Here is a 15781-nt window from a genome sequence, read left to right as displayed (position 1 = left end):
AAACTCAACTAAATCTGTAATATTTAGAAACTATACTAAAGCAAACTACATCATATTAAGTACCACTTTGTCAAAATTCATGGTTCCCCCAAATCCTAAAAACACAGCTACCTATGCAGAATTATTTACAGAAACCCTGTACCAACATGTAAATGGCTGCATTGAGGCTGCTGTATCTACCAGAAGTAAGCCCAGATCTACCACCAAAAACAAACCTCACTGTTGGAGTCCTTACCTTAACAGGCTATATAACAAAAGAAAAAAGTCATGACCAAAATCAGAAAGAGCAACTCTCATACAGACAACTAAGTAAGAAACTCAGTGGTCTAATAAAGTCCAGCAAGGTCAATTATGAGGTCTCAGGCTAAGGACAAGGCCTTCTTCAGTCAGGATTTATGGCAGGAATCTTAATGGTAAATCTTAACGTTTTGCAGAACAGGTTGTAACTGGCACAACCTTCACTGACTAGAGTGACATAGCAAATCTACTGGCTGATAAACTTTGCTCTAACTTCAACCCACCATTTCAACCACTATCCCCTGTGTAATCCCTTCCAGCATATCTCGCCAATTATCAACAGGGAGCAGGTCCTAGAGGTGTTCACTAAAGCCAAAAACACTTTTTCAATAGGCCCCAACAATATCCCTGGTTGCCACCTAAATAGCTTAAAACATGACATAGCAGGACCAGTTGAGGCACTCTTCAGCTACAGGCCTCTAAACAGTTTACATGCCAGGTGAATGGAGGGCCGCAATGGTCATCCCTCTTCATTAAAGTGGACCATCATCTGACACTGGGAACTACAGACCCATCAATCTGACAAGTCTAATATGCAAAGCCGTGAAACAAAATATCATGGAAATGATTAACAAGGACATTGGCAACCTACAGACACTGGACCCATCACAGTTTGGCTTCATTAAGGGAAGGTCTTGCCTACTTAACCTGGTAGACTTTCTTTGAATGGGTCATCATGACTATGGATAAGGGAAAAATAGTGCATAGCATGTAGTTTGACCTGGCCAAAGCATTTGATACAATACCCCACTCAGGTATTGTTGACAAACTCTCAGAACTAGGCATGAATCCCTAGATAACTCACTGCATTGCCTCCTGGCTCACAGACAGGACCCAAGAAGTCAGGATCAGTGATACCACCTCCACCACAGAGCGGTCACAAGCAGAGTACTCCACAGCTCTCTGTTAGGCCTACTCCTGTTTGGTATCCAGCTCTCAGAAGTCAAACCTAAAGTCAAAGGCCTCTGGCATACCAAGTTCGCAGATGACTCTAAATTTGGAGTTATCATAGATCCCCCATGACACTGACATTCTTCAAGGGGGGGGGTCTAACACAAACAAATGACTAGTCAAAAGCCATGGATTAAAACTCAGTGCAAAGAAATGCATTATAGTGCCCTTTGATAAATCATTCACCCAAGATAATTATTTCATTGATAAAACACCCCTGACAGTTGACCCAATAGTTAGGGATCTGGGAACATATGTAAACAAGTAATATGGCATTTGACCATCACATTGCCAAGACAGTAAGAAAATCATTCTATTTCACCCAGCTCATAAGCAAGGGTATGGCATCCAGGTCCAAGAATGTGATAGTACCACTCTACTCAGTACTTATCAGACCCATCATAGAGTACAATGCCCCCTTTGGCATGTACCTAGCTAAGCACTTGCAACAGCTGGAACACCCTCAAATGTTACTCACCAGGAAAATCCAGGGTATGAGTACCCTGTCATAAACAGATTGCATTAAGGTTCTAGCAATGTACTCAGTCTCCTACAAGTTACTGAAAGGCAATCCATACCTAGCATATAAGACATCCTCTGATCCAGCTCTGATGGATCTCTTGCACATCCACAAGAAAAACAACACCAGAAACATTAGATCCAAGGACCTAAACTTTGTCGGCAACATAAATAGAATCTGCTGGAGAGAGCGATATGTGTTTCAAAGGATCACCACACTATGGAGTAAGCTCCTCATCTACATGAACCAGAGTTCATCCCTGACCCTGTTCAAAACAAGCCTTGATCACTGAATGGGAAATTGAAAATTCATTCCTGGCCTGACCTGGCCCTCATACCTCTGATGGACAGAAGTCGACACTAAGTAAATGAATCCCCAACTAATGTAACCCATACACACATAACCGTTAGCTACCTCCTTACTAACATACCCCACCATATAGGCATACAAGGTACTCTGGGACAAAGCTGGGTTGGGTTGCATGGCTAGGCTTGTAAAGACCATTCTGGCCATTAGCCTGGTATTAACTTATGAACCTATGTGCTAAGTCTCCTGGTCAAAAAGGGTACCCCTTGCAACGTTGGCTGGCCAAGCTCTAAGCTCCAGTGACACAGACACACTCCAGCAGGAGGATGACAGTACAGCAAGCTGACCCACCATCTCCCATGTTTCTCATCATATATCAAGCTTCTGTGAATTACTAATACCTTGCTATCTGGTATTAGTAATGTGTTACTTTGTAATTCTTATACCCCAAAATTAATTGATTGTGAATGCCATATTGACATGATTTTTGTTTTTCAATCTGTCTTGCTTCCACAATCTTTGTGCCACTGTACTACATGATAGTATCTATGCAATAAACCAGCATTTTTCTTCTTTAACTATAATGACAGTGTTGTGAGCCACTGACTTCCTAGACTCTATTTAGAAACAGTGAGTGTTTATTCTTGCTGACTTGCTCAGATTTGTATTAGCTGTAAGCTGCTAAGATTTCATTTTTGGTAATTTAAATATTCTTCCAGGCAGATTACAGAAATTGTAGGTTTTGTTCTGTTCATAGGTTCATAGGTAGGTCCTAGGCTATTGGCCCTAGGGCCTATATAAGCCTAGCCAAAAAGATACCCTGGCTTTCGCCACCCAAGAAAATTATTTTCCTGTGTCCCCATCAAGCAGAGCCACAGAGGTTTATCCCTGGGATGAATTTCCTATTTCCCATCCAATCATGAAGATTTTTCTTGAAGAGTGCTAATGAGGAGCTTTGTTTGATACAGATAGGTAGTTTGTTCCAGAGTATGGGAAGTCTCTGGGACAGAAATCTATCCCTCCAGCATGTTCTGTTTATTGTGGTGACAAGGTTTCGGTCCCTAGAATGTGTAGCTCGGAGGGATTGGGATTTCTTAAAGTGGAGCATGTCCAACAGCTCTGGGTTTGACATAGCTTTGTATGTTAGACAGAGATCGCCTCTGAGTAGGCAATATGAGACGGAGTAAAGCTGGAGTTTTTTGAGACGGTCTGCGTAGGGCATCTGTTTGAGGCCGGTAATCCTCTTTGTGAGGTATTACTGCAGCCTTTCCAGTTATTGCAGCTGTCTTGTGAGGTACATACCAAAAGGGGCATTGTACTCTATAATGGGTCTAATGAGTGATGAGTAGAGGGCAACAATGACCTCTTTTTTCCTGGATGAGAAACCTTTTGTAATGAGGTGTGCCACATAGAAGGATTTCCTGACTACTGTGGCAATGTGATTATCAAAGGAGAGACTACTGTCCACCTGTGTCCCAAGGTCTCTTATCACACTTTCGGTGTCAAGTAGACTACCACCTATGTGGTAGCTCATGGGTACAGAGTTTTTACCAAAGGGAATGACAATGCACTTTTTGGCATTGAGCTTGAGGCCATGGCTTGGACACTAGGCATCTGTCTCCATGAGGCCCTTTTGTAGGATGTTCACATCATCAAGAGTTTCGATTATGGCTCCTAGTTTGCAGTCATCTGTGAACTTTGTTAGCCAAAGACCTTCTGTGTTAGCCTGTACTTCAGAAAAGTAGATACCAAACAGGAGAAGACCCAGGACTGAACCCTGTGGTACTCCACTTGTCACTGGTCTGAAGTCGGATTTGGAGTCTGCTATTTTCACAGTGTGGGTTCTGTCAGTGAGCCAGTTGGCAACCCATCTTGTGACATAGGGATTTATACCTAGTTTAGTGAGTAGGGGATGGTGTCAAAAGCCTTGGCGAGATCTAGATAGGCTGTATGAACCACCTTACCCTCGTCTATGGCTTTGGTGACTGCTTCAAAGAAGTCTATCAGGTTTAGGAGACATGATCTGCCTTTCGCAAACCCGAACTGGGTGGGGTAAAGAGTTTGGAGATTACAAATGTCTTTGTGTATAAGATCCATGATGATACGTTCCATGGCCTTGCAGACCAGGCTCATTAGACTAATGGGGCGGTAGTTCCCGGGTCCATGGTGGCTCCCCCTTTGTGGAGTGGGATAACCATCACTGTATGCCATTCAGTGGGCACAAAGCCTGAGGTGGGGCTATGACTGAACATGGTGCTTAGGTGGGGTGCCAGTTCATTCTGCAGTTCATGTAGAACGCAGCCTGGGATGTTGTCATGTCCCATGGATGCTGTGGTCTTGGCTTTGGAGAGTGTGGTTTTTACCTGTGCATCCATGATTACAGGGACTTTGCACTCTTCCAGAATAGAGATTCTTTAGGGGTGAGAGGGGGGGTAAAGTTAGCACTGAACCTATCTGCCAGGATGTTGGCAATATCAGATGGTTCTGTATATTTAGTGCCATTGTGCTGTAACCTAGAGCAGATCTGAGTGTTGCCATTGATGTTCTTGGCATAGCTATAGAATACTTTGTGATTGTCTTTAGAATCAGTGGCGATTTTGTTTTTGTAACTAGCTTTGGAGGATTTTATGAGGGATCTCAGCTTCTTACTGAGGCTGATCAGGGAGTTCCTCCAATCATAGGATTTTACTCTTTTTTGCAACAGTTTCTTTCTTCTGATGTAGAGTTTGTTTATGGCAGGGGACCACCAGATTGGCTTCCCTTTTTTGGAGGATAGCATCTTGGTTCTGTTAGGAATAGCATGATCCATGCACTCGTGTAAGTGCTTATAAAGTGCATTTGTGTAGGATTCAGCAGTCGTACCTCTATTGTCCATCTGCATGGGTGTGGTGAAGTTTGCCACTTCTGTCTTAAGCGTGAAGTTGGCTTTGGAGACATTTTTTACGGTGGTTTTCCTAATGGGGGTGGGGGCGGGATGTGGATGTCTAGGGTGATTAGCTTGTGGTCAGATCTGACCAACAAGGAATTGACCTCTGGTGTGGAACAGTGGTCTCCCATGTTGGTAATGACCAGGTCTAGGATATTGCTGCCCCTGGTGGGGGTGTGGATAAGTTGATCCAAGGCATTGGAATTTATGAATCCCAATAAACATTGAGCAAAAGATATGGTACATGAGTAATTTTCCCATTTAATGGTGGGGTAGTTGAAATTGCCCATTATTAGGGTGTTGGGTTGTGCCCTAATACTTTCCAGTGTATCAAGAAATGACGAGTGGGAATCCTGGGGCATGGTGGGGGATCTGTAGCAAGTCACAGTTTGGATTGCGGTCTTGCTCAGAGTTAGTCGCACTTGGATAATCTCAGATGCATTATGCTGAGCAACTAGCCTGGAGGTGTGGATATCCTTAATGGATATGGACATACCTCCACCTTTAGTGTTTTGGTCCAGGTTAAGTGGCCGAAAGGTGTGGTATGAATTATAGCCTGGTAATGCAGGGGTGCTCTCTGGAGCCTTGAACCAGGTTTCTGTCAGTGCACAGATGTCGATGTTCTCCATTTTAAGGAGTGGCTTTAGTTTCTAGCAGGTTTCCAACCTCTTCCCCTGCACTGTCATTAGTAGAAATCATGTCTAGCGACTCTTCTCACATAATTGTGAATGACAAATGACACAAACCTGGTAAGGCAGCCTCAAAAAACTCATAGTACTCCTTGTTGTCTGTTATTTAGCCAGTTTTCTATAATTATATAAATAATAGTGGCATTTCCTAGGAGAGATAGGTAAGTACTTTCCAAATTATTCATGTAGTATTATAGTATAATGAATCCCTTCTCTTGATATAAATATTTTTGCAATAACTAAATGCTATGGAGAAGAGTTTCTCATCAGCCCACACATATGCTTTCTGATACCTTGCAGACCTTAGCAAGCATATTCTCCGATGAAAAACTGCAGATGTTAATAAACATTGACAACTGCAGAAAGTCAAACAATATCACAAAAATACCCATTATGAAAGAATGAAAGATTTGTATTAGGAAAATGATTGCGCCATCTTCATGATCTTTGGTAAGAAAAAAATGGAAAAAAAAAACAAAATGTGATATATTTGTGGGCTGAATTATACCTTGGTGATTTTAAAGGGAGAAAAAAATGATTGCAGTTAACTACACTGGAGGAAGAGACTTCCTTTAAAAATAGAGACAGAGGACAGGAAAAATGAACACAGACCCAAAAGTAGAAAAATAGTAGTGGGGTGTTACTGTATCTCAAGGAGGATTTAACAAGTCTCAGTGGGAAATTATCTCCATGTCTAGCTACAGATGTAGGAGAGGCATCCTGATACCCAAAATCACTCCATGAAAAGGACAATACCGTAGCTGTAACCATGGAATTGATGTCACTTTTAACTGAAGTGTGGCTTATCGGATTAGGGCTTGGGTAAACTGTTCATCATTTAAAACTAAAAAAAAAAACTGCAGTATATGTAGTATCCATAACATCCCTGATACTCTTGGGGTCAGATTAGATTATTTATATGAGGTCTCCCCTGCCTAAAGGAGTGATGTACTTGCGCATATTCATGAGTAGAGCTAAAGCAAAGCTGAATGTTCTACTGGTCTACAGCAAACAAAAAAAAAAATCTTTTTGACACAATCCTTGAGTTAATCACATAGCTACTGAGGTACGTGACAAACAGAGACTGTTCCCTTAAAACATGTCACATTGATTTTAGTTTGTTGTGTTTGGTAAAGCAGAACATTAATGAAACATATTCCAGAACTATAAAAAAACATGGTAAAAGTATGTGAATATCATTAAAGGACACTGCTGTACACAACAACAAAATAAAAACAATGCAGTTATTTTCTCCTCTTACATGATTAAAAAGCTGAGAGTAAGAATATTGCATATTCCTGTAGCCACCTATGGATGCATCATTAAATATAGAGGTGCAGGGAGTACTAGGTACAAGGAACCAGCTTAAATGTGGCAAAAAATCACTAATACTAAGTACTGTGCAGATTATTATAAGGCCGCTAATACTGTGCACATTATTATAAGGCTGCTAGTACTGTGCACATTATTATAAGGCCGCTAATACTGTGCACATTATTATAAGGCTGCTAGTACTGTGCACATTATTATAAGGCTGCTAGTACTGTGCATGTTATTATAAGGCCTCTAGTACTGCGCACATTATTATAAGGCCACTAGTACTGTGCACATTATTATAAGGCTGCTAGTACTGTGCACATTATTATAAGGCCACAAGTACTGTGCAGATTATTATAATGCTAGTACTGTGCAGGTTATTATAAGGTTGCTAGTACTGTGCATGTTATTATAAGGCCTCTAGTACTGCGCACATTATTATAAGGCCACTAGTACTGTACACAGTATTATAAGGCTGCTAGTACTGTGCTCATTATTATAAGGCTGCTAGTACTGTGCAGGTTATTATGAGGCTGCTTGTACTGTGCACATTATTATAAGGCTGTTAGTACTGTGCACATTATTATAAGACTGCTGCACCAGTTTACATAGTGCAACACTGTCTGTTGTGAGACTCTGTGGTTACACTACTGGTCAAGATAAAATAAACTGGTAAAGTGATTTTTATTTTTTTTTTGTTTTATTTTTTTTTTGGTTAGGGAGCAAGCCACATTGGGTCTTTGCATCTACCCCTCTCCTTACCTTTATATACTAGCTCCAGTAGCCAGTCCCATTGTCAAAAAGGGATACATCCTTGACTGTGACTCAGGCAACCTGAGATGAGTAAGTGGCTTAGTTACCTACTGGAACTGTCAGGAAGAAGGGAGGGTGGAGTAATGCAGCTTTGCTTGCTCACTTTCGGGGGGGAAGGGTGTGAGGTTTGGGGTGCAAATACTTGATATGCTGGTGAAGAACAAAGACACCCATGTGCTGTTAAGGAAGCAAGGCAGCCTTAAGGGGTTACATCATTTCTGGAAGTGTGTGTCACACCCTCATCAGCACCCATTGCACATTGAGCCCTAGATCATCTTATATATGGGCTTCAGACTAAAATAAGAAAAATACTAATGGATGTATAAATGATGATTCTTCTTGCTTGTCTGTTTCCCTGATGAAGAGAGAGCAAATGTGCCAGTCGGGTGAGAGGGAGATGGATAGTCAGCAGAGTGCAGGGCAGAAAAGGTAAGCTGCAACAAATATTAATAAAAATAATAATAATAATAATAATAACAATAATAATAATAATATACATATATGTATATATATATGTGTGTGTGTATAATCTTGTGTTTTGTTTGTGTGGTTTGCCTTGCAACCCTGTTCAGTAACTCAAATGCTTTCTATCAAACACATTTCACTACAGAATTGCACACATGCTGTGGTATGAAACAAGCCCAGAGAAAATGCCCCATTATTATAGAAATTTGTTCAAAGAATAGTCCTACTACAAGACAAAAGCTTTTTTGAATAAAGAAGTATAGTTGTGTAAGATCTTACCATAATGGTAGATGTCCTTGCCTTCAATGCTGCAGTAGTCATTACTATATAGGATTCCCTACCGTGAAGCCTGTCATCCAGCCAGTCTACTAAAGTCTACTGTTGCTTTAAGGTATGCTGAATACCCCCTACACACTCCTCATGTATCATAGGGCATAAAAGGGATGTTCAGGTGTACCATTCTCAGAACTGATTGCCCCAGTAGGAAAAGCAGTCCAAGGAAAACCAAAGAACACCTGCACATCCAGGAAGGAAAAAAGACCAGGGGGATGGAGAGAGGGAGTGAATACTGTAACAGTGAAGGCAAGGACATCTACCATTATGGTAAGATTTTACACAACTATGCTATGTCCTTACATTCACCGCTGCAGTATTCATTACTTATGGCAGAGTGCCAAAGCTGAAGAAGGAACTTGGGAGGAGGAAGCAGCAGCAGAGCCCTCTAAGAAGCCATGAAGAATGTCATTAGCAAAACCAGCTCTAGCTCTGGAGATACCATCCAACTTGTAATGTTTGGTAAAGGTATGCACAGAAGTCCCAGTAGCAGCTTCAAGAATGGAATTAGTGTCTAAGCCTCTGAAAAAGAACCAGAAGAAGACGCAGCTCTAGTAGCATGAACATTTACGGAAGAAGGAGGGCTCATACCATGAAAAGTGTAACAAAAAGAAATAGCCATTGAAATCCAAGAAGAAATAGTTTGCTTGGAAACAGCCAGTCCTAAAGACCCAGGATGAAAGGAAACAAACAACTGATCAGATATTCTGATAGCTTTAGTCTTATCCAAATAAAATCTTAGCTGTCTATGCATGTCTACGGTATGCAGCCCCATCTCACTGTCAGAATGTGGAAAGGGGGAAAATGTAGACAATATGACTGATTAAGTGACAACTCATTAACCACCTTGGGCATAAAAGAAGGATTAGTACACAAGGACACCCTGTCCTCATGAAATATCAAAAACGGTGGACAAGCCATAAGGGTTTGCAACTCAGACACCCATCTGGCAGAAGTAAGAGCTACCAAAAGAACTGTCTTCCAAGAACAATATTGCAAGGAAGCTGAAAGATCAGGACGAAAAGGAGCATGTGTCAGTTTCTCCAGAATGAAATTAAGATCTCATGGAGGGTAAACAGGCTTCCTGGGAGGTCTAATATTAAGAACACATTTAAAAAATTGCTTAGCCTCAAATCTAGATGCTAACAGGGGAGTTAAAGGCAGACAAGAAGCAGGAAGAGCTGATAAGTGGGCCTTACATGGGTCCCAGAACCATAGAGCCAGGGGGAGGGGGAGCCCCCCCACACTTTTACAGCTGCAAGACCTGTCGGGAAAAATGAAGTGGAGTTTCCATGCTAACGTGGATTCGCGTGCGGAAGTTTAACTAAAACTAGCTGTTCTTGTTCTCTTATTGCTCTGTGTTACAGGAGTTATGCTGCCGCTGATCTGTTGGTGCTGCCAGAGCCATGCCGGTAAAGAGAGTTTTGTCCTTTTATTTGCATCAGTTATGCTGCTCCCGTGTGTGTGTGTGTGTGTGTGTGTGTGTGTGTGTGTGTGTGTGTGTGTGTGTGTGTGTGTGTGTGTGTGTGTGCGTGCACGTGTGTATGCGTGTGTAGTGTAAAAAATGCCCCAGTTAGGTATACCTGGTGGTTAGTGTTACTCAAGCTCAAACAAAATTGTGATTCAGGGAGTTGAGTGAACCATAGCTCTCAACTGTCCAGATTTTAACAGAATATTTGGCTCATACTTTTGGTCTGTTCCCAAAATCAGTGGTTTTCTGGCAAATCAGTGAGAACTGAATTCACTAAAGAATGATAGCCCTTTAAGTTTCAGTCTATATATCTTTCAGGAAACACATGGTAACACATAACACTTTATTTTAGCAACTTTCTGAAATTATACAAGCAATATTTAAAATGTGTCCCTGGTTTTGGGCCTTTGCCCCCTCCCCCCAAATAAATTTTGGCTTTTTCCAGATTTCTTGTGCTCTGAAGTTGAGAGATTTAGTTGAGTGTCAAGTGGATTTTACAAGGAGCTGAGAGCTTCAGGGGAAGAGAAGCTTAGTGCTTCTTATGCTAAGTCATTCGCATTGTTAGTAGCACAACAGGTAATATACCTGCTTTTGATGCAAAAGGCTGTGGGTTCTCCTCCCACAGTATTGCAGATGGGATCGCTGATACTGTACTATATTGTACTTTAAAGGGAGTGGATGCTGCAGTCCTATGAATGTCCTTCTTTGGAGGAGTTACCTAGTAACTATTTTTCTGTTATCAGTTTGCAATCCATTCCCCGTTGCAAAATTACTAGCTTATTATTTTTTTAATGTAGCATAGGCAATTTATTCTTCAAGGGCAACATACACTTTATTTATAGATGAAACAATGAAATATAAACTTGTTTGCTAGCAGCAACCTCTTCATTAGTTACAGATCCCTTTAATGTGAAATTATTTAGATGACTTACTTCTGCAGAGATGTTGCATATTTACTAATATTGGTGGATTGTAATGACAGAACTTTGAGTGGCCTTTTATGGTTGAAATTTTCTGAAATGGGTAGTTTTGTCATTATTGGTTCATACATTTTGTTTCATTACTTACTAGAAGGGAAGACTGTTCCAAACTACAAATTTAAAACACATTCTAACAGGTGGTGCTGTATTATACAAGTAATATAATTTAATACAATCAGGTTAATACAATCAGGAAGGTGAATCAAAGAATGCATACATGTATGCTTGCTTACAGGATGCAGGAGATCAAAATAGGGGAAGAGACCAGTCACCAATGGAGTCCCCCAGGGTTCGGTGCTGAGACTTTTTCTGTTTGGCATATACATCTCAAAAGTAAAAGGAAATACCAAAGGGCTTTGGCCGACTAAGTCTGAGATAACTGCAAGCTAGGAGCAGTTATTGAATCCCCAAATGACTTAACCATCATGCAGGAAGGTTTGTGCCAAACAATAACTGGTGTCAGAATCATGAATTGAAACTAAACTCCAAGAAATATATTATCATATCCTTTGGGAAGTAATCTACTCCAGGGAACTGCCAAATTGACAATGCTCCCTGAGAACTGAGCCAGTTGTTTGGCATTTGGGAACTTGTTTGTACAGTGACATAACTTTTGACCAATATGTGCCCAGAGTCATAAGAAAGCCTTTCTATATTACACAGCTTATAAACAAATTGATTGTGACTAGATCTAGAGAGGGTCTGTATCATCATTTTGAACATTCAGTTACTCGAATACTAAAAGGCCGACACCAGAATATCAAACCACAAGTTAACCAAATGTTGAAAACCACAAACATCAAAACATCGAATTGCCATAGTTGGCCAACTCCACCTATTGCTTCGTACTGCATACCCAAAGAAAATAAATAACCTACACTTCACCCATCTGTACACTTCACCCATGTGTCCCCTTTGCGAAGTAAATGTGCAGAACACAACAAATATATGTGAACGTAAACAAACAACACCTAACTAGGAAAACACTTTAATTTATGTAGTACGTTCAAACTTTCATCTGTATGTTACACTTTCAACAGTAGAGCTATCGCTTGAAGGAATTCAGCCGCAGAATACTCATTCCTCTTCCTGAGCACTGCTTGCATACGGACCTGCTTTTCAACACTTTTATGCTTTTTCGGTGAAGGCGGACAACCAGATTTCATTAACCCTGTTTTGCTCACACACTAGAACATTGAGAACAGCTGGGATGTCTGAAATATGCCTACCTAAATACCATCTAACACAGCAATGCCAGCCTTCAACATAGTTCTGTGTACGTGGAAGGGACAGATCACTTAGAGAGGAAACATTCCAAAATGCAATAGGGAACACCAGTGAAAATCTTGACACGTGCAGACCTAGTCCATTGTTTACACACATGTCCCAGAACATACACCTCTGCAAAATATGACAACTGTTTCCCTTCAACAGGAAATGTCTCACACAAAGCGTTAAATGTAGGAACAGCCTCATCCTCCTGCAGGAAAGACAGAGCTATTAACTTTTTGACACACAAGTGAAACTGTACACACTTGCCATACAACGTAGACAATCCTAGAGACTGTACCTTTCGCCAGATAGCTTGTGAGAAATGAAAGAGACATCCTTTAGATGTTACCTGATGGAAATGATGCCTTACACTTTTAATAGCTGCCATTTCAAAGTCACATAGAATATACTCTACTCGAGCCACTAAATCAGGAGATGACATTAGCTCTTGCACACACTCCCATAAATAGTTATATGACTTGTATGATTTTTTTGACATTAAACAATATACCAGTGGCACACATTTAGTACTCTCTCCAAATGAAATCAACCCATGTACACTATACAGTTGCCGACATAGCTGACCCTTTGTTAAAAAAAGACTCCAGCCATTAACATTAATTTACATGTGCATAAATCCCTGCAGATTCTCCTTCGCACTAAAAACTAGGACATGAATATTGGTATTAAGGTCTACCTTACATTTCTGTATGAAGCAACCTTCCTTCAAAACACAGCCAGTAGCATTTACTTCATTTAAAGGGGTCGATACCATTTTGTAGGTAAGCATCTTTCTGCGTCGCACTCGATTTATTTGTTGCAACATCAAATGCCTGGAAGGCAAGCTTAAGGTACTCTCTACTGAAGTGCTGGCAATGATATCATCCACTACTAACGCTGGTGTAGTTCTAGTTAACCGAGCTGTCTCTTTCAGGTGGTGACAAGCGATATAACGCTCTACGTCAGCAGCATCTGGTGGATGTGCATGACACACTGACGTTAACAGAAGTTCCCCATCTACCTGCTTCATAGTGATCGCCCTACCCTTGCATTTACATGTTTGCTTATACTTGTAGCACTAGTATTTCCTATCTTTGCTTGTCTTCTCTAACATATAGATACCCATCTAAGTTTAGCATTTCCCTGTTTTTCTGCGATGTAACAGTTCTATAGCTTGTACGTAGACTGCCAGGAGCTGCAGGAGGAGCGCCAGCCATTTCTAAGAATGACATGTAGTCAAACGTATACAACTTATGTGTTACTCTCTTAATTTATACGCAAACCTGCAAACACATACAACTTAAACTGTTTTAGGGTGCATATATTACTATTGTGCTACAAGAATGTATGATTATATGTCTACTTGACTTAACCTTATATTCTAAACCTAAATTAACCTTGAATTGTACGTGTACATTATATCCCTTTATAGGATTACAGAATCTTCTAGTGACGTTTTCCATCAGTAAACGTGATGTGGCCAACTATGGCAATGCGATATTTTGATTTTCACGGTTTTCAACATTCGGTTAACTTGCGGTTCGATATTTTGGTGTTGGCCTTTTAGTATTCCAGTAACTGAATGTTCGAAATGATGATATAGACCTATCTAGAGATGTTATTGTACCCCTTTACAAAGCCCTCATTAGGTCAATCATTTTGTATAATGCCCACTTTGGCATGTATTTGTCCAGACCCATGCAACAATTGGAATACCCACAGAGATATCCTACCAAAAGGATACAAGTCCTACACAACAGGTCTTTTACAGACCACCTCAAAGATTTATCACTATACTCAGTATCCTACAGAGTACCTAGAAGTGATATGTCTGGCATACAAGGTATCCTCTGACCTAATGCACACGGACCTACAGAACATCAGCACGTCAAATGGCATCCGAAATACTCAGTCCAGGTATCTAAACCGAATGTTGTGGAGAGATGGATATATATCACAGAGGCTACCACTGTTCCAGAACAGACTATCCATTCAAGTAAAACAAAGCTCATCCCTGTCCATATTCAAATGCAACTTGGATCTAAGGATGGGTAATAGAAAATGTACTGCAGGATTGCCCCTCATTCCACTAATGGATAGAGGCAGTTTCTAAATGCTGCATCCCTTACATGGGTCCCCTCAAATTATTATAGTATTATCACATTTATTCTCACTAGGGCTAATATACAATTAACAGTCATGGGATAGGTAAGACCAATCAGGAAATGTTAATTCAAGCACCAAAAGGGAAACTGGCTAAGCTTAAAATGTCCTCCAAGTGAACATATGTTGTGGTAGTAAATAGTTTTAAAAAATTGCCTTTTTAGATCACTAAGTGCCCCTCTCACCCTCTGCCCTCCCCAGTCTTCAACAGTTTCCGGCACCTCTGGGGCCTTAATGGAAGCATAGGCCAAATCAGAATTGAGCAACTCACATAAATAAGAGAGAACCAAAGAAGGAAAGGATTAGAATGCATAAAGAAACATCCCCTTCCAGGAAAATGAGAGGGCATCCACCTTCCATACCAGAGGACCTGGGACTCTGGTAGAAAACAGAGGAAGTTGTCTGTTCAGAAGGGAGGCAAAGAGATCTATTGAGGGGTACCCCACTGATGAACAATGTCCAGAAACACATCCCTGTGAAGCATCCATTCATGGGACTGGCCACAGTGTTCTGATCTGAAGGAATATAAACTGCATGAAGAGTTACTTGATACTTGACAGCAAGATCCCATACCAGAAGTGCCAACCAGCAAAGAAGGTAATCTCTTGTTCCTCCCTGTTTTTTGATATACCACATAACTGTGGTATTGTCCATGAATACCTACAGAGGCCCTGGAGAGAAAAAGAGGATGAAAGACCTAAAGAGTCAGCATAAAAGCTCTCATCTTTTTGACATTGATGTGCTCCTTCTGCTGACGAAGCGACCACACTCCCTGAACCTTCAGGGAGCCAAACATTGCTCCCCATCCCACATCTGAAGCATCTATGAGGGAAGAAGAGGATAAAACTCTGGATTCAGAAACAACTGTTTAATCTACCATTGAAGTTCCTTCTTGAGATATGGGAGAAGAGAAACTGTAAAGTCTAGAGGATGTGCAAGTTGAAGCCACACTAACTTTAGAAACCACTGGAACTTTCATGTGAAGTTTGGCCAATGAAGCATCGGAATGGTGGAAGCCATGAACCCCAGAGCTCTGAGAAGCTCCCTGGCTGTAATGGAAGTCAGGGGTAGAAGAGTTTGAAAGTAAGAAATGAGAGTTAAGGTGTTTGGAGAGGCAAGGATGCCATCAATGGCACCATCTGAATTCTGCAACCCAGAAAGACATGATCCTTAGAAGGAGTCATGTAAGATTTTTTGAAGTTTATTGTGAACCACAGACTTTGAAGAAGAGAAATGATAAAACAAAGATTTTGAAAAAGGACCTCTGGAGAAGATGCC

Source organism: Protopterus annectens, chromosome 6.part0, assembly GCF_019279795.1.
Source record: "Protopterus annectens isolate FY-2018-M chromosome 6.part0, PAN1.0, whole genome shotgun sequence".
Taxonomy (NCBI): Eukaryota; Metazoa; Chordata; order Ceratodontiformes; family Protopteridae; genus Protopterus; species Protopterus annectens.
The sequence above is the reverse complement of the archived record's forward strand: the minus strand, read 5'-3'. Positions refer to the sequence as shown.